Raw genomic sequence first — 23,552 nt, forward strand, 5'->3', positions numbered from 1 at the left:
ACTTATCTGTCTGTTCTGCTCCTGTAGAGAGTTCATCTCCATTACGAGTTTTCAGCTACACCGAAGACCTCTACTACCTCAAGACCTCTTCACCTGTGAGCGACATCGTCCAGGGTTTTCTTCCCCAGAGGGTTTCCCTGAAGGTTTTGCTCCTTCCCACACTGGTTCTGTATTGTTCCCGGTGTGGGGGCAGTAGAGCTGTCTGGGGGTACTTTCATTTCAGCATTTGTATCCTCCAAGGGAAGTCGCTGTTAATTCAGGTTAGTGATACTTTCAAGATTGAATGTTGTCAAAGAAGTTACCAGCTAACACACCCGGTGTTTCATGCATCCTTAGTAAAACCATGTCACCCAGCGGCCAGACTGCCTTCGCGCCCTCTGCCTATCAAGGTACAAGGCTCAGATGAATACGAAGTGGCCACGATCTTGGATACCAAAGTTCAACGGGGCAGACGCCTCTATCTGGTCGATTGGAAAGGGTACGGGCCAGAGGATCGTACCTGGGAACCTACAGAAAACATCCATGCCCCTGTTCTTCTATCATGTTTCTGGTCCGCCCGGCGAGTGAGGGTTCCTTTGAGGGAGGATACTGTCATGTCCACGCATACGATCGGTCCACAACCATACGCGTATAGCCCTTTAAGAACGCTGCAGCCAGGTGCCTGGAAGTTGGCATGGCAACGCTAGCATCCCGTCCTTCCCTGTTCCTGATACCGTCAACGTCGAGTAGCACGTAACGTCGTCACATGATCTGTATTTAAGCACCTCCCACTTGTTTCCCAGTGCTTCTGATTTGTATTAGTGGCGCTACGAAAGTTGCTCGTTTATTCCTTGCTTCCTTGCCCTTGTTTCCCCCTCCTTGCTTCTGGAACTCTTGTGCCTTGACCCGGACTGTTTATTGGATTTTCGTCTTAAATTGGCCCTTGCTACATGCCTGCCGGATGTGTGTTATGACCATGGAAAGCTAACGGAACTGCCTTGTCTCTGCCCCTCTTGTTGTGCCGCTCTTCACGTTCACGGCCGTTTCTGAACGGTGCTTTTTTTTCATCTGCTGAACTTGGAATGTTATGAACTTCGGATACCTGGGATTTTGTTGGAACAGTGATTTCTGTACACGGACTAGAGACTGCCTCAGTGTACTTAGGCGTCCTCGTGCCGTCGGGTTAGGGTGTGCTTCTTTTTCCTCTGGAAACCGGACCTGTCCCATCTTGCCTCTCTGCTTGGAACTTCCAAAGACTGCACAGACTTTAATATGGTAAGCCCGTAAGGGGTTTCTTGTTCTTGATTTAACCTGGATAAGGGGAGGGGGCTAGATATGTATTGACTAGGACAGCATTAGTACTACCATTTACACATCTAGTCTAACTGTATACTATTGCAAACTACATTTTGGTTCCGAAAGAGTGGTTGTCCTGCATACGCACATTGTGATTAAACCTCGCACTTCGCTTGTAGGTTCACTGTGTTTCCTGTCCTACGCATCTCGTCTTGCCTTCTCGACACCGGCTTCTACGACATTGATCCTGTGGAAGCGGTCTCCTAGTGCGACACCTGGGTCTCATCTGGTATCCTTTCTTTCCTCTGATTTGCTGCTCTGGTTGTCTGATTACAGTACCAGAGGGGTACATCAGGTGGAAGAACTCGTCCACTACACTACGTGGGCAACTCGGACCCTGACACCTGCATAGAGAGCCTAGCACACAGGGAGGAAAGATGGGTACATATAAGGAGGTCAGAGAAGGCTCAGGCTGTGGGAGTCTGGCAAAGAGGGTGGTTAGAGTTTTGTGCAGGCTGGAGAAAGGAGAGGCTGGAGGAGTAGAGAATATTAAGAGAAGAGGAGGAGTGGGTGAAAGAAGGAGCATAAGGGGAGATATAAATACCAGAGGAGGAGGAGTGGATGAAAGGAGGAGTTGAAGTGGTAGATGAGAATTTCAGATCTGAAGAGGAAGAGGAGATGAAAGGAAGAGCAAATGAGTGGGAGATGGAGGTGTGAATGAAGAAGCTAAGAAATAAGGGAGAATAAATGAGAAGGAGGCTGTCATGGCATGGGAACACAAGGAGTAAAAAGAAAGAGGATTCAACTTGGGAACTTTCCCGTCCCCTGCACACTTTCAAATGTTTGGATTAATCCAATACAGTTGTTCAAATTGAGTTATACGCATTGTACATATTTTTGTTTCTAACAAATATGGTCAGACACAGAAGTGCGAGATAAAAAAAATATATTTATAGCAAAGCTATTTTATTTTCAACAAGAATTACATTTTTTTCCCTATATATTCACTTTATCTTATGTTTCACCATCCACTTGACAAGTCCCATTAGAGGGATCATCCCACTGAACATATGATGTACGTTTTACAGTCTATTTTACAGGAAGGGGGTATATCAATTGACCTTCAGTTTCTCTCTCAAACATGGACCACATAATTCACCTTATAATGTTGCATGTATCACAACGCATATTATGACATGTTACAACAAATGTCACTACATTTTCTAAATTGTAAGATTGAATATGTTATGAATTGTGTTTACAATATTTTCTTTACTGAATTTGTGTTTTTTTCCTGTTACGTTAAGAGTCCAAGTTTGGCCTTTTGAAGAAGAGGAGAACTTCCTCGAAACGCATCGTCATTTAATTTGGACTACATTTTTTCTAAATTTGAGCTTCATCTATTGATTCTATTTTCTTTCTATGCACTGTAAATAATCTGTCTCTGCACTATAATTATTGTTGAAAATAATATAGCTTGGCTATAAATATATATTTTTTATCTCGCACTTCTGTGTCTGACCATATTTGTTAGAAACAAAAATATGTACAATGCCGATAACTCAATTTGAACAATTGTATTGGATTAATCCAAACATTTGAAAGTGTGCAGGGGACGGGAGGGTTCCCAAGTTGAATCCTCTTTCTTTTTACTGTTTATTGTGGGGGTGTTGTGCCATGACCCCAGTTCCTCCCCCGCACCTAAAAATTATTTAAAATAATCCTCGAATTTCTTTACTAAACTTACTTACCATAGGTGTGCACTTCTATCTAAACCCTTGGCTATTTTGTTCACTAATCACCTAGTGTGGCCCAAACCATAGGGTGCACCCATATTTAACTCAAACAATTACTTGACCTTAGAATGTCCTTCTCGAGGTTAAATGAGCTCACTGACAAGCACGCCACAACACTAGCTTTCAGTGCAGAAGAAGCAACCCGTATCCTAGGTCTCAGCAAAGATACAGAGAAAACTTTACAAAGTGAAGATAATCCCGAAAAAACAATTTAGAAACTAGAAAAACGTATTAGACGTGAGATCTCCCAAAAATTACATGCTAGCACATTAGTTGAGTACTATAAAGCTAAGAAAATTCCCAGAGGTCTGAGGGTTTACCTAAGACCAACACTTTGTAGTGAAAATAAGATCTTTGTACAAAAATGGGATCAGATCTTGAATAAGTGTTCTTTAGATCTTATACTACTAACTATTGAGGAATTGTCGAAATCCCTTGTTACCATTGACTCTGAAATTAAAACTCTCCAAGATCAAATATCTAAATTTAAATCGGCAAAAGATCTTTCCGAGATATTAGAGGATATGAACTTGAAATTGGCAAACTATAAGACTGAAATTGAATAGAGGAAATTAAGAAAATTTAAAAGAGATACCTTTGATTACCTCAATGATATAGTATACAATTGGCAAGAATATTACCGACAGCAACATTTAAATCATAATAACCAACAAAATTCTAACTCCGCAAACTCAGGCAACAGTAGTGAAGGCAGTGTTGGTGAACCCATCCAGAGACCATCCTCAGACCTTACTAGTGAACGTGAACAAATAGAAGACACCAATAGATCAGGGGTGTCCACATCTCCAATTAATAAAGACGCTGAACCTAACACATCAACAGGGGCTTTTTTAGGTATAAGAGAAAGACCCGGAGAGGGAAGAAAGCCACAAACGAAAAAGAGAAACAAATAAAGGACAACAATCTAGTGGTGAATATTTCCTGCAAGATACTTTCAGCAGAACAACTTAACATTTTGAACAAAGGATTATCGTTTGTTCCAACGTGCAATACTTCATTATTTCAAGAAAAAATCTGTTTACACATATTGATGCGAAAATTAAGACTCAAAATTTTCTTTGATTTGCAACCTGAAATTGAATCTAGACCACCACAAAGTGACTTACTGGAAATACGTCCCAAGAGCACATTTGACCCACATGTACATAATTAAATTCTGAATTTATTTGAGAAGGCTGTCCTACAAGATTTAAGCAGAATTGACTATAGAAGAAAAACACCCATTAATATCAAAAACCGCCAACTAGATCTAATAGATGAACTGGCAAAAAGTGAAGACATTACCATTAAACCAGCCGACAAAGGTGGAGCAATTGTTATCATGGATACATCCTTCTATGTCAAAAGATGCATTGAACTCCTCAAAGACACAGACACCTATGCCATACTAGATAGGGACCTGCTACCAGAAATCAGAGAACTGATTAACAATACTCTGTTAAAAGCTAAAGAGAAAGAATGGATTAATGATAAAACACATCAATATCTCACTAATTCCCATCTGATTACACCAGTCTTCTATGGGCTCCCTAAAATTCACAAAGATAAACAAAATCCACCCCTTAGGCTGATTGTTGCTGGGACAGAGAGTGTCTTCGACCCACTGGCAGTCTATATTGACAGATTATTACAGCCACTTATACAGGCATCATCCACATACCTAAAGGACACAACAGACTTTCTTAATGGACTTAAAGATTTCTCAGCTATCAGTGAAGACTGCATACTATTCAGCCTTGATGTATGTAGTTTATATACCTCAATACCCCATAGTGAAGGTATACATTCTGTTGAATGGTTGCTACTTAATAATTCAGATGTGAAAGGTAATCCTCAGTTCATTTTGGAGCTATTCAACTTAATCCTTTACAATAGCTATTTTAGACATCAGGGCAAATACTTTTTACAAACATCGGGTACCTCGATGGGATCATCGATGGCACCTGTGTACGCGAATACTTTTATGTTTCAGTTCGAGAGTCAGCATGTACTGGAACACCCCACATGGGCAGCATACATTTTAACCTGGAAGAGGTTTATTGATGACATTTTCTGCATTTTCTGCGCACAAGATGGCCTAGATCAGTTTTTTGAATACCTTAATTCAGTGCACCCCAGGATCAAATTTACTATTGAGATTGGTAACCCTTATCTACATTTTCTTGACGTTAACTTGAGCATTGTGAACAATAAGATTGCTACGTCTATGTACCACAAACCGACTGATGTTAATAATTTGCTTCACTATTCCAGCTTCCATCCAAGGGCGATGCTCCAAGATCTACTGTATAATCAAATTCTATGCTTGAAAAGAATAATTTCGGACCCAGAAATTCTAGATAAGGAATGCACAAATCTTGTTGGTAAATTTCAGAACAGAGGCTACCCACCGGAAACTTTCGAAATTGCCAAAGAGAGAGCTTCAGAGATCTCTCATATGGATTCATTGAAACCTAAATCTGATGTTAAAGATACCCCACTTCTATAAATATCAAAATTCTCGAGACATAGTTTTCAGATCACAAAAAGTATAAAGAAACATTGGAATATCCTTCACAATGATCAAACTCTATTGGAATTGTTCCCCACGCCCCCAATGATGTGTTTTAAAAGGGGTAAAAATATAAGAGACAGGCTGGTGAAAGCTGAAAGAGTACCAAAAGAGAAACAACTTTTCGTAGCCACCAAAAAACTAGGCACCTTCCCCTGTTTAGGCTGTATACATTGTAATAACACAATCAAAGATAATGTATTGACTCACCCCAGGAATGGTAAAAAATCAAATTAAAAGACTACTCCACGTGTCTGACATCAGGTGTCATATATATGTTGAAGTGCCCTTGTGGAAAAGTGTATGAGGGACAGACCAAAAGACCTGTCAAATCAAGACTGTCTGAACACAAGTCGAACATAAGATGTAATAACCAATACTCACCGGTAGCCCGCCACTTCAACATGCAGAACCATTCAATTGCCCAACTAAAATACCAGGTGCTAGAAGTTGTCAAATGACCTACAAGAGGAGGTGACTACCAGTCACTCTTACTACAAAGAGAGGTGTATTGGATTGACAAGTTAAGCTCTTTACAGCCCTGGGGTTTAAATGAAGATTTCACATTGAACAGTTTTTTGTGATTTGAATTTGTCAATAAGGAATGCTTGATCTTCAACAATATAAACTTGAAAGTTACATTACTATTCTAGTGTCTGACTGTGATCTAAGGCACTACTTTGTTGAGACTAATAGATGGTTGCCATAAAAATCATTGCCTGCAAATTCAATGTAAAAATTGTTCTTATTCTTTACTCTTATGTATGTCACTTTTTTTAAAACTTATCACATTAAATTTTGACCTTTTGTAAATTAAATGCATTTATCCAACTGAGATTGTCACATTGTACTATGTCTTCCATGTGAAAAAGAGAGATCTAGGCTTAGTCTCCCTCTTCGTGTATAATGTGAGTTTATATCCTCCACTTACTATAGACTGAGAGGTTACACGCGGTCATTCAGTAACCTTACTCTGATGGTTTGATAATTATATTTATTTTTCCCTCTGAGATCAGAGCGTTCTGTCCAATTTATGACCCCTTTTTTTCATTACTTATTTCAATTCTATTCCACACGGTTAAGTTGTTTCGCTTTCCTCTCCCCGTTCTACTATGTGTGGACTAGGATTTCTAATGACCGATTTATATTTTACACAAGGTATCTGCACCGCATTAAATTTTCGTTTCAATCGATCTTATTTCACACTTTTGCGCTTTTCGATTCAAATGACTCTCAGTTATTGTATATCTAGAGGTTCATACTCTATCACAACATATAACCTCGTTTCAAGATGGCCGATCTTTTCGGCCTGATTGCTTATTAGTCCCTCTTCTTTATCTATAACTCTAATCCTCTATTTATCTCCATGGTCAGATGCTGTTTCCATGGTTCATGCACAACAAACCGCTCGGCTGGACAGACCCTGTTCAGGATTGTCCCCCCCACGCTCCAGGTAAGCGCGAATGCATTAGCATTTGTCTATCTAGGGACCAGGGATAAAGTTCCTTAGTCTCATTATTCTTTTTTCCTTACACTTTCTTTAGTTGATACTCTACCTAATCCATTACTGCCGGATTCTTCAGCTGATGACCGGCTGCACTATCTTGACATCAGCTTCACATCAGCTTCAAGAATTGTGCCATGTGTACATCCTTATCGTGGTAATTTTTAACATTTCAGTTTACCTTTATTAAACATCATGTTACGCTTTCACTACCCTATATCAGATTGCTGAGTATTTTATACTAATCAGGACTCCATTCCTGTTCAGCTTGTTTATTTGCGTGACAGAACACCGTATTCTGAGGCACTGCTGCAGCGACAGCGGGATATTTAAGGCCCACACTTTAAGTGGGTTCCTCTTTTGACTATTTACCGTCATCCACATTTTGGTTAGGTATGTTATTCGATTTTTTTCATACTAATGTCCGTTTCTTTTGAACATTGAACTTGACACTGATCAGGCTCTATTATTTACAGATTTCTAGTATTCTTTTGGGAATTGGCCGTGTCTCTAGGAACTAACTGTTATACGAAGACAGTCTATCTACTTATTTTTCCTGCACCGTCGGATTCTTTGTTTCCGGCACTTTCCACTCACAAAGGTAACGACTTTCACATCACTTCCCCATTAGATCGATTGAGCTTAGGAACTACTAACTTTTTTTCCCTATATATTCACTTTAGCTTATGTTTCTCCATCCACTTGACAAGTCCCATTAGAGGGATCATTCCACTGAACTGTAATATGATGTACGTTTTACAGTCTATTTTACAGGAAGGGGTGTATCAATTGGCCTTCAGTTTCTCTCTCATACATGGACCACATAATTGACCTTATATTGTTGCATGTATTACAACGCATATTATGACATGTTACAACAAATGTCACTAAATGTTCTAAATTGTAAAATTGAATATGTTATGAATTGTGTCTACAATATTTTCTTTAGTGAATTTGTGTTTTTTCCTTTTACGTTAAGAGTCTAAATTTGGCCTTTTGAAGAAGAGGAGAACTCCCTCGAAACGTGTCGTCATTTCATTTGGACTCCATTTTTCTCAATTTGAGCTCCATCTATTGATTCCATTTTGTTTCTATGCACTGTAAATAATCTGTCTCTGAACTATAATTCTTGTTGAAAATAATATAGCTTGGCTATAAATATATATTTTTTATCTCGCACTTCTGTGTCTGACCATATTTGTTAGAAACAAAAATATGTACAATGCGTATAGCTCAACTTGAACAACTGTATTGGATTAATCCAAACATTTGGAAGTGTGCAGGGGACGGGAGGGTTCCCAAGTTGAATCATCTTTCTTTTTACTGTTTATTGTCGGGGTCTTGTGCCATGACCCCAGTTCCTCCCCCGCACTTAAACATTATTTAAAATAATCCTCAAATTTCTTTACTAAACTTACTTACCATAGGTGTGCACTTCTATCTAAACCCATGGGAACACAAGGACTCTTATTTCAGTACAGATCAAACACACCCACTACATGGTGCAAGAGTGGAGAAACACACACATAATGCCTGGACTCTCTTGGTGCGGAAGAGGTGGTCCAAGATCCAGAGCACAGCAGCATCAGACACAGCACAATGGGGAGATGAGAGTCTTGAAGTGCGAGATCTTGCGAAATCCTGTACTTTCGCCATATCCCAAAATTCCAGCAGCCATCTTGGAGGAGCTGGGGCTATATAAACCCTGGCCCGCACATGTGCTCAACTTCTTGACCCACATTATGGCCAGAAACTGTGTAATGACCTTACCATGGAGTACAGAAAACTCTGGAACAAATCATCAACTTCATGCCAAGCAGTTTGGAGGAACACCTTCAACATCTGATACCAAACAATCTGACACCTGGGACATTCTATATGCTCCCAAATATTTACAAACCAAGGAATATGGGCTGCCCAATCATCTCTGCGATAAACACATTAACTGAATCCATACCTGGCTATACTGAATCCCTCTTAAAACCTCTGGTGATAGTCATAAACAGCTCTTTACAGGACAAAACTAATTTTCTCAGGGGGATTCAAGAAGTAGAACGTGTACTACCAGATGCACAATGTCACCTCATTTCATTCCAGCATTCCAAATGAAGATTAAATAGCGGCATGCCAGAGTTTCCTGCAAAAGGCATTTGGCAAAACAGACATCCCAATCACAGCCATACTTACCCAAAACAATTTCAGCTTCAAAGGAAAACATTTCCTACAAAAGACTGGAATGGCCATGGGCACAAAGAATGGCACACTAGTATGAAAACCTTTTCATGGCATAATTTGGGCAGTGGATTTTACAACAACCATCCCAGCAACTACTAATATATAAGCACTACATCAATGGCATCTTCTTGATTTGGACAGAAGGTGAGGATTCCCTGAAGCATTTCTATGCATACTGAAATGGCTTCCACCACTGCATTAAGCTCACCATAGACTACTCCAAGGTGAGCATACATTTACTGGACACCACCATTTATGTTGGAAAGAACAATCACCTAGAAACTGCTGTAAACAGGAAACCGACCGATAGGAACAAATACCTTCACAGGACAACTTCCCATTCAAGCCACACAAAACGATCTATTATCTACCGCCAGCCCATCCAATACCAATGTATATGCTCAAACAGAAAGACAAGGGGCAACCAACTTGCCAAACTTCATACATCCTTCTTGCAAAAGGCCCACTCAGACAGACACATTAACTGGGAATGCAATCAGGCATTAGTAATACCCAGGAATCACATGCTTGAATACAAAGATAGTGAAACCATGCAAAGAATACCTTTGATCGTCACATATCATTCAGCACTAACACACAATTGAATATATTTGTTAAGGACCTACAATCAATGTTTAACAGAGCTGAGGAGCCTAGTGACATTTTCGAATCCCCCTTTTATTGCATACAAAGAACCGAAAAATCTAGCCCGGTCCCTCACTAGAAACACATTGGAAACAGATCAAGAACAAATAAGACAGGAAACATCCCCATGCACTGTTAGGAGATGCAAAACCTGCCAACACATCTGCACTAAATCAACTGTAATAACTCCACAGAACCAAATATTACAGCTACAAGGGGCATACAATTGCAAATCGTCCAATGTGGTAGAACTCACCCAATGCAAGAAATATCCACAAGGAAAGTATGTTGGTGAGACATGCAAGGAACACCATCTTGAACTGCAAAACAGAAACACCAGTTGGTCAACACTTTACACAGGATGGACACACACTGCAGGACCTGTCAGTGATGGTACTGAAAGGTGGCCTAGTGAATACAACACAAAGAAGAAGATGGAAGCTCAAGTACTTGAACATTTTCAACCTGTAAAATGCTGGTCAGAACATTGACACAGGATTTATGGCATACTATGGCTTACTTTTAGCCTGGGACCCTCAAGAAAACCACATTGACATTATCAGATGATGACCTGCCGTAATGACCTCTCGCATACGACTGTTAGACACAATGGTCCTCATTGCAAGTTTGGCGGTAGCCGTGCCCTTACTAAGGGCACGGCTACCGCCAAACTCACTACTGGCACTACCGGCACTGGCTCCCGCGAATGGGCCATTACCGGCCGATTACGAGATGAATGGGCCGGTAATGGCCCATTCGCGGGTGCCGGTGTGGGCGGATTCCCGATCCCCATAGGGCAGAATGGGGGTGGGGAGCATGGTTGCACTGGCATCGTTTATAACGGTGCCGGTGCAATCACGAGTTCTGCTCGCGGGTGCTCCTCTGCACGCCTGGTCTGACCAGGCGTGCAGAGCGGCAACCGAGAGCAGAACTCGTAATGTGGAAATACGGTAACAACAGCGTCCGGCACCGTTGTTGCCTTACCGCCACATTCGTAATGAGGCCCAATGTTTCAGAACCCCAGAATGAGTAAGGACACATGCACCATGTATAGCAATTTAGGGTGTCTGATCACAAATAATTGGTCCTCATTATCGAATAGGAGGCATGACTAGCCAACAGTCGAAATGTCACTATAACAGTAGTAAGGCACTATCAAATATGAGCACAACTAGGATATATTTGTACATGGCACCTTTGAAACTTAGGGGAGTTTATGTATTGGTTCCACCATATGCATAGAAATAGACCTAATTAACGTGGGTTAACCTACTATGCAACCCTAGCACAGCATGGGGGCTGCTGAAACATGCACTCACCTCTGGCAATGTTTTAGTCTCAACACACCGGCGCAGGGTTTTTTTGTTAGTGTGGTTGGGCATTACAATTACTGCAAACAATTATTTGGCCGTGGCAGCCAGGAATATGCTAATTCACATTGTATTTGGAAAAATATGAGGGTGGTTGAGACACTGGAAATCTAAAGTAGACGTTCTCTCAAAAATGTTACGTTCTCTCAAAAATGTTAATGTTTAAAAATATTGCCCATAATAAAACATATATATTGACTTCTATGACACAAAAGGTCCTGTGCAAAAGGAGCAGCACAGCTGCTGTGAAGCCCTGCTTTTAAAGGGCTTGGTGGCATCCATTTTTCATACAGAAACAGTGTAATATGTTTCTTTAATTCAATGATCTTGTGGCAGCAATCAAGCAGGAACCCTCTACTGAGAGCTTTTGCTTGTAGCCTGAGAGTAGAGAATTCAAACACACATTGACAGGACAAGCTGTCCTATTACTGCCAATCCTAATAGAGCAAACAAATCTTTTTCAGAAATATAATTCTGCTCAAAAGTGTTTGTTTACTGTATTAGGATGGTATGTATAGGACTGCCTGTCCTGTGAACGAGGCAAATGCATCGTCTTTATTTAACAGAGCGCATTTGTCTTGCTCTTTCAATGGGACTCATGTGGTCCAGCGGTGAAGGGTTAGCCCCTTCAGCCACTTGACCGTTTGATGCACCAGAAGAACACAGATCAGGACTCAAACACAGGTAGCGTGGAGGAAGGGACTAACCCCTTGATCCACACACATCAGCAGGTCAGTATGTGGTATGTGGCATGTTCTCCTCTGTAATGGCATGGCAGGTGGGGAACAACTTTCTGGAGGGTTGCCCAGAACAATGCCAGTGGTTAGTCAAAGTATTCCAGGTAACTACCTTCAGTTTTGCTCAAAGTAGATTGATGTCATGTTTTGGGATTTATAAAGACCTGAGGGAACAACTTGAAAATAATCTGGTAAACTTAAACTCTGATCGTGAAACAAAGATTTTTGCTATAGCAATAGGAAATTCATGAGATAAATTACTTTTAGGATGCAAACTCCATCCTCAGGTTTACAATAAACGATCTGCTAGAAACATTTTGTGTTATAGGATACAAAGTGTACCCCTAAAGCGCAGGGTAATGGATTCACAATGCAGCAAAACTAATTGCGTTAAATCAATTGTATTAGTTTGTAATACTGTAGTAAGAAATGTATGAAAAATGGCAACAATGAGGCTACTCAGAAGAGTCATTACAAAAGACAATAAACATGATTGCTAAACAGTAACAAGCAGTATTACTAATGCTGTACCAAATAGCAGATACAAATATATCAAACCTGTGTTTCTTCATACTGAAAAGACTTTGCTAAAATTAAATGTATTCTTTCGGGTCATTTCAACTTTCTTCAATCAACCAACATGTTTTCCCATGAAAGGAGCACTAAAAATGAAGACGTGTTTGTGAAAGCAGAATCTAATGCTATCTTACAAGTTAAAACAAGGACACATATCCATGTTTGAACCCTATAAACTATAACAACGTTATATAAGAACATGTTTTAAATCATCCAAAATACGTTTTCTGTCAAAGGCTTTGTAACCTGCAGCTCATACTTGTGTCACACAAAGTAAAGTGTCCATGGGCAGTTGATTATGTTGGACATTTAATTTAATCAGAAATGTAATGAGAAAAGTAGAAAACAGATGATTCAAGTAAAAATGAAATATTTCACAAATTGGGGCTATGGATTATATTTTTCATTTTGCACGGCATTTGTTAGAATTACATCAGTTAAATTTGTTTTCTGGTAATGGAAGTGTTGGAACAACTTCAATAAGCTTGAGATATAGCGGGTCGATAAACTTCATACAGTTTTTCAAAAGGGATTGAATGAGCTCTGGTATTTGAGATGTTCCACTTAATTACAGCTGTACTTTTTTATAGTTCAAAAAAAATGTTTTGGTCAATTTGTTTTCTAATTGACTTTAGTTATTTTTTTAGATTGCTATGTTTTTACATTTTTTTTATTGTCCCAACAGTTATATATTTACACATTTTATCTTGGGATTTATAATTTGAGGTCTAGTGAAATATACTGCTAATGGAGATAGTGTGCATATTTATATATTTATTTATTTTTGCATTTTTTATAGCGCGCATACAGCCCAAGGGCATCGCAACGCTGTTACTTGTGGCAGGCTTAGTTACATAATTACAGGGAATGCAGTACATAGGCATAATAGCATAGGCTATTAGCACCATGGTCCATGCCGGAGTCCGCCATGGAGAAAGGGGGAATTACCACCCCATTTCAAGGTTGGCAGGGCGGTAATTCCCCTTTTCTCCATGGCCCTTCCCCATTCCCATTTTTGCCCCATAGGGCTCAATCGGAATGGGGAATGGGGAAGGCGGCAATTACGATGGCGGTAATTGCCATCAAGGTCCCTTTGCGGGTCCCTACTTTAACGGCTGGTCCAGACCAGCCGTTAAGGTCGGGAGCCGCAAAGGGACCTTGTAGTAAGGCGTTAAGGGGTCAACGGCGCTGCAGCCTTTTACGGCGCCGTTAACCCCTTAACGCCAGGGTCATAATGAGGGCCAGGGTACATACAATTTGACATCCTTCATATATATATATATATATATATATATATATATATATATATATATATATATATATATATATATATATATTACATGGCCACCCACAGTAGTGGCCATGTAGTTATGGTTAAGTTGCTGTTTGAATAGGAAGAGCAAAGAGCACTTTTTGGGCGGCTTATAACTCCGCTCCCCCTGGACGAATCCTCACCAAACTTTGTAAAAAAGGTATATGGGCCACTCTGAATTCGTTTGTAAAGTTTGGTGAGAATTCGTCAAGGGGGAGCGGAGTTATAGGGGGGTCCCAAAATGTATTTTTTTTCCCATAGACTGAATGGGGAAAAATTTTTGCGCACGGCTACAGGTGAAACCGCTGGACGGATTTTGACGAAATCTGCGGCAGGTACAGGGGCTTGGTCCAGAAAGCGTGCTTTTGTAAATTATGTCACCATACATGCAGTACGTTTATTTATAATTATGAAAAAGTAGGTCTGAAATAATTAGTGATATCTATGTTCGCTCCGCGGTCACACTTCCCTGTTCGGTCGAGGAACAAGAAACCGATTGGCTAAGGGGCTGCCGTCATGGCCGTGTACACGCAACGTCTCTGCCCATTGGCTGCTGTGAGGCGTGTTCTGCGTTAGATGGTTTGGATGCGCCCGACATTTTGGATCCGCGGAAAGCGGAGCAACAACCAGCGTACACATGCTTTTTTCATTAACCTATTTTGCTGTGTCACAGAGCATTGGGAAAGGTTCAGACAGTAAGAAATGGGTGATCTATACATTTGTTCTTCGGCCGTCATGATGTCATTTCTATGGACACCTTGTACGTACAGTAAATGTGGGGGGTAATAACGATAGCACTTCAGTCCATGTAGTGGGTAGGAAATTTGTAACACTTCAGTCCATGTAGCGGACAGGAAATTTCTAACTCGTGAAAGCACACGGGTATAGGTAGGCAACATTGAAATTGACAACATGCTGTGAACGTATTATTTCTCCCAATGGCTATTTGTATATTCATTAGGACGCCGCCATGGGTGGCACATGCTACGGTGGTAGTGGCCAGGGGCTACTGTCTTAACATATGGGTAATTAATGCACTTGTTCTGGGGGTCGGTCGTCTTGATGTAATGTGTATGGACATCTTGTACGCACAGTACTCTTATACCTACTTAATGACGTATGTTCTATGGCCTCCTTGTATGAACAGAAAAGGAGGGGTCCAATGAGGGCAGTATTTGAGCCCGTGCACTGCATGGGGGAGTTGTTACATTTGTAAGGGCACGTGTGGTGTTAGGGAACATTGAAATTGCCTACATGCTGTGAATACATTACTGTTTCCAATGGCTATTATTATATTCATTAGTACGCTCCAATGGTTGGCACATGCTACGGTGGTTGTGGCCAGGGCCTAGAGTCTTGGATGCATGGCCGCGGCCGAAGGCATACACCCCTTGTGTTGCATTTTCATTGGCAAGTTGTGGGGAGTGTGTGCAGTATTGGGTGCATGGTGCACCCAAAAACAAAGAGGTAGTTGTGAGGAGATACTGCACTCTTGGGTGCAGGGCCGAAGGCCATGCACCTAATAATAAACTTATACCTACTTTATGACGTACGTTCTGTGGCCTCCTTGTACGCACAGAAAATGAGGGGTCCAATAAGGCCAGTATTTCACGGGGGAGTTGTTAGATTTGTAAGGACACGTACATTACTGTTTCCAATGGCTATTATTATATTCATTAATACACTCCCATGGTTGGCACATGCTATGGTGGTTGTGGCCAGGGCCTAGAGTCTTGGATGCATGGCTGTCGGACGAAGGCCTTACTTCCAAGACTCTAGGCCCTGGCCACAACCACCGCCGCATGTGGCACCCATGCATACACCCCTTGTGTTGCATTTTCATTGGCAAGTTGTGGGGAGTGCGTGCAGTGTTGGGTGCATGGCTGAAGGCCATGCACCCAAAAACAAAGAGGTAGTTGTGGGGAGATCCTGCACTCTTGGGTGCAGGGCCAAAGGCCATGCACCCAATAATACACATATACCTACTTTATGACGTAGGTTCTGTGGCCTCCTTGTATGCACAGAAAATGAGGGGTCCAATAAGGCCAGTATTTCAGCCTGTGCAGTGCACGGGGGAGTTGTTAGATTTGTAAGGACACGTGTGGTGTTAGGGAACATTGAAATTGACAACATGCCCTGAATGCTTTGTTTTTTGTAATGGTTATCATTATAATCATTAGTACGCTGCCATGGGTGGCACATACTACGGTGGTTGTGGCCAGGGCCTAGAGTCTTGGATGCATGGCCGTCGGCCAAAGGCCGAAGGCCTTACTTACAAGACTGTAGGCCCTAGCCACAACCACCGCCACATGTGCCACCCATGCACACACCCGTAGTGTTGCGTTTTGATTGGCAAGTTGTGGGGAGTTCGTGCAGTCCTGGGTGCATGGCCAAAGGCCATGCAACCAAGAACAAAGTGGTAAGTACTAGAGTTGGAAGACACTGCACACCCATCCCATGTAAGATCTACAGACACACACCTAAGAGGGAAAACTCTGGGTAGAGGTACTTAACGATAACACACATATAGAATAACCCGCACTACCACACATCACTGAGGTAGTTGTAGGGAGAACCTGCAGTCTTGGGTGCATGGCTAAAGCCCATGCACGCAAGACTGAAGTCATAAGCAGTGGAGTTACAAGTTAATATGGGTGTGGTGGATTGTGGTCGTTGTGTTCATGCCCTAGTTTCTTCACTTCATGGCTGCAGACGATGGTCCGCAAAGTACATTTATAAGCAGCTAATTTACAAGGACCATATTTTACATATGCAGCGATGGTTGTGGATAGGAACTGTACTACTTGAAACTTGGTTGTAAGGTGTAGGTGGTAGGTTACCTACCGCAGAGGAAAGGCCAGCCTACAGGCACTGCAGCATATTACTAACATAGATTAGATGAGTTGATTTCCATGTGTAGAAAATGCCTGCCAATATACTTACTCCTTACTTTGTTCAGAATCCATAATTTATTTTAAAATTGGTTATCGTACTTGGAAGAAGAATCACTTTTTCCATTTCTGTGATGAAAGAAAAAGGTCTGTCAATGTTTGCAGTTTTTCCACATTTGACACATTGCATAATAGACAGTTAACTTTTTTTTTTTAGACCCTCATATTTAGTTTACAAACCAGTGTACTGTGCATTGCGCTCAGTTTCTGTGTTTCCTTTTCTAATCCTTGGATCTGGGGAAAAAAATCCTTGTCGGATTAAAAAAAACCTTCATTTCTTATGCAACTAAGTACTTCATTTTTTCCTTTCAGTGTTTTCTTCATTTTTATAATCAATGTTATGTTTGTTGCATTCCTGCCCATTTTTAACAGTTAGATACCTGTAGGTGTATTCTAACTGTGCATTTGTTCCTACAGATTTGTGATACTCATTAATTTGTGTCGTTGACATATCCTGTTTCCTTTATCTTTCCCATTACTGTTTTCTTTGATGCCTTTCTGCTGATTTTTAACAACAGTTATACACGTTTAGGCGTATTCTGCCTGTGCATTTGTTTCCAATGATCTGTGATAATCATTTATTTGTGTCATTCTTCCATCCTGTTGGGTAGTTAGATACCTTTGGGCGTATTCTAACTGTTTGTAGTCTTTCACATACTTTGTTGACAATTTTGAAGTACACCTTATTATGTAAATTTTGGCTTCAAGAACATTAAATATGCATTTGTTATGTTAGCTGGCAACCTCTGCTTTAGAGTAATGGTGCTATCATTACATTCAAACCATCCAGAACTCTTTTTAATGTGTGCAGTGTAGTGACCTGCATTGGTTGTATCTCTTGCATGGTAGATTATTCCTACTGTTGTAAAGGTTTTCTTTCCAAGTGACACTTGACCGTGTGTAAATCCAGTTAGTTTGCAGTTGTTTTCGGTGCCATCTGCATTACTTAGAAGCATAAGTATTATGTAGGCACTATGTGATTGTATCAGTAAGGTAGAGCGATTGTCTGAATTGCAAATACTACATAATCTGCCATGGTTTGCATTTTGTACAAGTTGCTGAAAAGGAATGCTCTCACAATTTGGTATGGAAATATACACATATCACTAATTTTGGATTTCTACCTGTATCACTTTGTTACAGAGAGTGCATGCATGTATGTTTCACATGTACGAAATTTGGAAGATTTCATTTACATGTATGCTTTTGTTTTCCAATACTAATAGTATGTACATTAGAAATTCTTGTGGATCTTCTTGTGAGTTCATAGTGAATCTCACTATTCCAGCACAGTCGTCCAATTGTTGCCTTACTCCATAAACACTGTATGTGTTGTCAGGATTGCTTGTTGCGTTTCTATGCAGCACTAACATTTGCAAACACAATTGGTCTGTGCTGTGCAGGTAAATATTGTTAACAATTGTGGCAATTGAAATAGAATATTCATTGCTACATTTGCATAGCAACTTACCCCACTTTCATTTGTAAATTTGAATGGGCCAGCAAGTTCTGTATCTGAGTGCATTTTTCGTTTTTTCTGTTGTTTCTTTGCCGATGTGCCTGGTTTATATTCCCTAATAGGTTCTTCTATGGTTGCGGCAATTGATGAAACTTTAGCTTCTTTTCTTTTTTTTTGCGGAATTTCCTGTTGCATTTTGTTGCATTTCTGTTTCATTTACTTTTCTTTTACCACGTTTCACTTTATCTGGATCAGGGTATTGTTTCAGATGAGGGTTGTACAGTGAACGCAATCTATTGTATTCTAGAATGCAAGGAATATCAGCTTTGACTTTACTTGAATCAAAGTTTATTAGCATTAGACCGTCAAGTGTACGTAAGCGTGATAATGCTACGTAGCTCATGCCTTCCTTAAACACTGTCTTTCCTATATCTATCATTGCTTTCTCTAGGGTAAGACCTTGGGATTTATGAATGGTAACTGCATACGCAAGAGTTAGAGAAAATTGCTCTCTACGTACATACATGTCTTTGAAGAGAAGGAATCGAGCCATTGAGCGCCCTATCCTTTTTACTTCTGAAACTTTATCAAAGCGAATATTGACGAACTGAATGCTGCTATCACGTGGGTATGAGTGAAAGCCAACAACTGTGCCCAGTGCTCCATTAACTAGCCCTTGCTCTACGTCAAGGTTACGTTTAAGCATTACTCTACAATTTAATGATAATTTCAATACTTTTTCCAACCCAGCTGTGTTGGAGATTGATTTTTCTAAACTATTTAGTCTTGTTGTGGCTTGCTCACACATGGGTACTGTCAAACCATGTACGTCTAGTTTGTTTGTGGCGCTAATTTCTATTATTGCTTGCATTTCTTTCTTTAACATTGTTTCATTGAATTTGAAACAGCTTGCAAGAGTTGGCATTAAGGCCATACAATTGAGATTTTTGTGCACTATTTGTTCCATAACATCAGTTGCACATGCATTATCACCATAAAGTGCATGTATATGCTGCTTGTGCTTCTTGCGATAATACACCAACTCTAATACTTTTCATTCAAGATATTGACATAAGTGAGATCTGCAGATTGCCACATGTCCTCAGTTAATTCTCTACATTGGAAATGTTGCCAAAGGTTAACATTACCTATGCTACCAACAGTTTTCCGGCAGAGTTTGTGGCCTAAGGTTTTAAAAATCGGTTCACCTTTTACTGGTGTCAATTGTAGAAGATCTCTGAAAATGATAATGTGTTTCCCTGCAAAGAGTTCTTCGTTATTACTTTTAAGTACTTCTTGCAATCTGAGATAAATCAAAGCCAACATTAGATTGGAGACCATGCTCACTTCATCTATTAGTAGCATTTTCATTTGTTTCAATACTCTACGTAATTCCATTGCAGCTTCTGCAGAAAGTTTGTAGTAGTCTAATTTGTTTTGATGCTCTACTGGAAGCAGTAGTAATCGGTGTAAAGTCACACCGCCTATGCTGTAGGCAGCTAAACCTGTGGGGGCTGTTACAACAGCTGACAGTTTGTTGTTTGTCAATTGTTGAAGGACCTTGCTGATCATTTTGATTAAGAATGTTTTCCCTGATCCAGCTTCACCACTGACGTACAGCAGTATAGGTTTGTAATTTTGGCAGGTACATTCTTTATTTTCGTGTTGTATGCCATGCACAATTTGTTTTGTTACCTCTTCAAAAATGGTGCGCTGATCGTTGTTAAGTTTTCCTTGTTGTACAGTTAAGTTCTCTGTATCTTCTTGATACTGATACATGGTGTTTTCTACTTCTGCCACAGCAACTTCAGCCTCATTTGCTATTAGTGGTTGTCCTAATGGTTCTTGACTTCCTGTTACAGAAGGTTGACTACTGTCAGAAGAGTGTTTATCTAGTTGGGCCTGAATTTCTTCTTCCTGTTGCTGCTCATTGTGTAACAATGTTTTGTACTGCGTAAAGTTAACATCGGTGGTAGTGCTTTCATTTGCTTTGAAAGCATCTTCATAGCACTCATAATTATCTAGTATGTCTTCCTCTTTTGTCCATGGTTTGAAAAGTTGTAACAGAGACATGTAATATAGTTCTTTCTGTTGAGGAGTTTTTAATGACAATTTCACATGATTAATTAAGCTTTGTTTGTTCAGTTTCACTAAGCTCCCTTCACAATCGGTCATTCTATATCGATGTTTGCTTTCATCGGGTTTTACATTATTTTTGTATGCAAAGGTTTGAGCTATGTTGTATAGACACATGCTTTCCAGAGTGGTACTCCTCTTCGGATAGTATGTGTCCAGTAAATTGTTTTTTAGAATGTCTTAGGTGTTGGGATCATTTCTGGCAATTGTTTCTATGTCCTCATATGATTTTAGCACTCTTTTTATAGATTTTGCAGGACCAAGACTGAGCCATACTATGTTGTCTGATTTTCCATACAAAGCAGTGCCGTTTAAATGATCTGCTGCTTCATAGGCCCCACATTCTCTATGAGAGAGCATTTTCATGCCTACGCTGTACAATTTCTGTGATAATGTTTTGTCTGATGCTAGGTCATCCCAGAGGTCTTGAAGCTCTGTTTTTTCTGCTTTTGTTAAGTAGGCTGTAACATATCATGCAACAGCAGTTGAATTGTCTGTAATGTACTGCACATCTATGTTTGCATTCCATAATAGGGCAATGATTGCATTGTAATCATTGATATATTTTGATTCTTCCCTTCTTTTTATGTAATACGTTTTTTTAGGTGATTTACCTTTAACACTATGTCGAACTGAAGACATGAAGTTGTTTACTTCACCTGTTTCTGTAACTGGTCTAGGGAAACCAAAGCGGCATTTGGTGTAGTATTTATCTTTGTTTTTGTATTTACGGCGACAATATTTGCCACATTTGTGTCTTTGAAATTGTAAAATCTGCCCATGCAGCTCACTATGTGTCTGTTGTGAAGAGATTTCACATGTGACATATTTTTGGATAAACTGCAAAACAGTGCTATCACTGTCGTGCCCAAATTTCAGAGCACCTTTGATCCATAACAGCATGTGAATATGTATTGCTCCTCTCGCTTGATATTCTTTTCTCCAAAAGAAGTGTTGCACTTCTCCAAGGGGAGGAACAGTTTTATTTCAAATAAAGTGTAGCATGGCAATGAAACGATGATGGAAATATCTTGAGACATTAACTGGATCTAGAAAGCAAAGTTCTCCAGGTGTTAATATATCTATGTTGTTTTTGTTGCTGTTTGCTATGCGTAGGAACTCATGCAAATCTTCCCATGCATATTCTGCACAACTTAGCGTAACAAACCAAGTTGGTGGTTTAAGGTTTCTGATCATGCAACGCACGTCTCCATGCCGTCTGAACCAGTATTCCTTTGTACCACGCATGTTTGCAAACAAATTTTTATACTTGATTGTAAAATCTCATCTTTTTCTTGTACTTTTTGTATTACCTGAGTAGCTGACATATTTTGAAAGTGCATTCCAGATTTAAGAATGTGTGCAACTCCATAACATAGTGTTGCTAATTCACTTTCATAGAGTAGGTGGAATATGTATTCCACATTTTGCCTAAATCTGGGATCTTGCGAATACATTCGTAATGAGCGGTATTCTGGTGCCCCAATCTGAGTGGGTCTATCATCGTATCTCCCACCTTTGCCAGTTGGAAACAGCAGTGGAAAAGCATGTGCTTCTATACTTTTTTCCCAAATACTCATTGGTGACCCTTTGGTTTGTCGCATTTGGTAAGTTTCTAGTGCATCATCTATGCTTTCATTGGAATGCAATGGATGAATTGTGTAATGGTCCAAAAGAGTGGATACTGTAGCTGGATCCAGACCTTCGAATTGCCCAGTTTCTGATGGCTCTTGAATTATTTCATTTGTTTGCCTTAAGCTTTCCTCAATATTAACTTCCTTGTAGTACTCATTGTTATCTTTTAGATATTGCAATGCTTGTGTAACTTTGTGTAAGTCTACTTATTGTTACCAATTTTTTTTATCCTTTGTTGGTACTCCATTTCCCAAGACTATTAAAGAATGGTCTATTGAACGTTCCACTCCTAGAGTGTGTACATTTTCCGTTAGATCTAATGGCAAGTAAACTACTTTGCCACAAATTCCTTTCACCAATTCAGAGGAAGGTAAATTTGCTGTCTTTGGATGAAGGCGTATAATTGCTTGAAATGGGTGAACTCTTTGAATTATTATGTTCTCATACAAATTGAGCTGTTGCAGGATTTTTGGTACTGGAAACAATTCCAAATTATTTGTAATTGCACATGAAGGAGTGTGGTTGTTGTCTAATTTTGCAGTACAGTAACTGCAACATATTAGGCGTTCAGTTATTTCATATTTGCTTTCAGCTAAAAGATACAAAGCTAATTCGAACCATTTAGAGTCTTCATTGTTTTCTATTTTGTATGCTATGTCCACATTTTTTGTGTTCCTTTTGTAAAATGCTCTGCAGCAACATACACACACATGGTTTGGTACTTCAGCCGATGACCGTTTAAATTTTAGTATTTCTTTTCTATATGCGTGTAATAGGAGGTTGCTAGGTGCAGAATTGCCGCTACTATGCTCTAAAACTGTTGCATTTTCTACGTGGCTTTCACTTCCAAAATACTTTTTCTGAATACGGTCCATTTCTTCTTGTAAGTATTTCGGTGTACCATGCAGAAGAGTGGTATTTAAATTGCCTTATTCTGAAGCTGGACTTTTTGCACAGTATATTTTGTACACTAAATTTCTTACTTTGGAATGATGACCTGCTATTCTTTTGATAGCATGGAAGGTACTTTTGCAAATAGGGCCAGAAATGCAGGCTAATGAATGTCCTTTTAGTCCTGTGACTTTCCGCACTACACAAATATCCATATTTTGCAGCACTTTCATTTTACTTTTGTCTTTACCTTTTACATATTGATTGAGTAACTGACGTAAAGATTTGAAAGCTTTGTTTGGAATGGCACACATTGATGTGCACGGCCATTTGTATACTGGACGGTGTGGTTCTGCTGAATCAAGAGGTAATTCTGAGTTTTCAGAAGACAGTTTAGTAAGCAGTGTTTCTTGTTCCATGATGGTAGTATTGATTTTCTCATACCCTCATCCACTGCT

Source organism: Ambystoma mexicanum, chromosome 2p, assembly GCF_040938575.1.
Source record: "Ambystoma mexicanum isolate Mex_15411 chromosome 2p, UKY_AmexF1_1, whole genome shotgun sequence".
NCBI classification, from domain to species: Eukaryota; Metazoa; Chordata; class Amphibia; order Caudata; family Ambystomatidae; genus Ambystoma; species Ambystoma mexicanum.